Source organism: Triticum aestivum, chromosome 2B, assembly GCF_018294505.1.
Source record: "Triticum aestivum cultivar Chinese Spring chromosome 2B, IWGSC CS RefSeq v2.1, whole genome shotgun sequence".
In the NCBI taxonomy this organism is placed as follows: domain Eukaryota; kingdom Viridiplantae; phylum Streptophyta; class Magnoliopsida; order Poales; family Poaceae; genus Triticum; species Triticum aestivum.
This window is the reverse complement of record NC_057798.1, coordinates 113,553,253-113,554,892: the sequence shown is the minus strand read 5'-3', so window position 1 is coordinate 113,554,892 and position 1,640 is coordinate 113,553,253.

Here is a 1,640-nt window from a genome sequence, read left to right as displayed (position 1 = left end):
CATGCAACCAAAATATGTGACATGATATGGCCATCATCATCTTTGCTCATGATCTCCATCACCGAAGCATCGTCATGATCTCCATCGTCACCGGCGCGACACCTTAATCTCCATCGTAGCATTGTTGCCATCTTGCCAACTATTGTTACTACGACTATCGTTACCGCTTAGTGATAAAGTAAAACAATTACATGGAGATTGCATTGCATACAATAAAGTAGCAACCATATGGCTCCTGCCAGTTGCCGATAACTTTGTTACAAAACATGATCATCTCATACAAAAATTTGTACCACATCATGCCTTGACATATCACATCACAGCAAGCCCTACAAAAACAAGTTAGATGTCCTCTACTTTGTTGTTGCAAGTTTTACGTGGCTGCTACGGGCTTCTAGCAAGAACCGTTCTTACGTACGCATTAAAACCACCATGATTTTTCGTCAAGTGTGTTGTTTTAACCTTCAACAAGGACCCGGCGTAGCCACACTCGATTCAACTAAATTTAGAGAAACTGACACTCACCAGCCACCTATGTGCGAAGCACTTCACTAGAACCAGTCTTGCGTAAGTGTATGCGTAATGTCGGTCTGAGCCGCTTCATCCAACAATATCGCCGAATCAAAGTATGACATGTTGGTAAGCAGTATGACTATTATCGTCCACAACTCTTTGTGTTCTACTCGTGCATATAACACCTACGCGTAGACCTGGCTCGGATGCCACTGTTGGGGAATGCAGTAATTTCAAAAAAAATCCTACGATCACGCAAGATCTATCTCTAGGTGATGCATTGCAATGAGAGGGTAGAGTGTTGTCTACGTACCCTCATAGACCGAAAGCGGAAGCGTTATGACAACGCGGTTGATGTAGTCATACGTCTTCACGATCTAACCGATCCTAGCACCAAAGGCACGGCACCTCCGTGATCTGCATACGTTCATCTCGGTGACGTCCCATGAACTCTAGATCCAGTTGAGTTCAAGGGAGAGTTTCGTCAGCATAATGGCATGGTGACGGTGATGATGAAGTTACCGGCGCAGGGCTTCGCCTAAGCACTACGATGATATGACCGAGGTGGAAATCTGTGGAGGGGGGCACCGCACACGGCTAAACAATCAACTTGTGTGTTTTAGGGTGCCCCCTGCCCCCGTATATAAAGGAACAAGGGGGAGGCTGGCCGGCCCTCATGGGGCGCGCCCCTAGTAGGATTCCTACTAGGAATCCTATTCCTAGTAGGTTTCCAACAAGGGAAAAGAGAGGGAAGGAGGAAGGAAGAGGGGGAAGGGAAGGAAGGGGGGCGCCCCCCTTCCCTTGTCCTATTCGGACTCAGGGGGGCGGCCATCCCCTCCCGACCCTTCCTCTTCTCCCTCTAAGGCCCATCTAGGCTCGTTAGTACCCCTGGGGGGTTCCTGTAACCCTCCAGCACTCCGGTTCTATCCTAAACTTCTCCGGAACACTTCCAGTGTCCGAATATAGTCGTCCAATATATCAATCTTTACGTCTCAACCATTTTGAGACTCCTCGTCATGTCCGTGATTACATCCGGGACTCTGAACAATCTTCGGTACATCATATCACATAAAATCATAATACCAATTGTCATTGAACGTTAAGCGTGCGGACCCTACGGGTCCGAG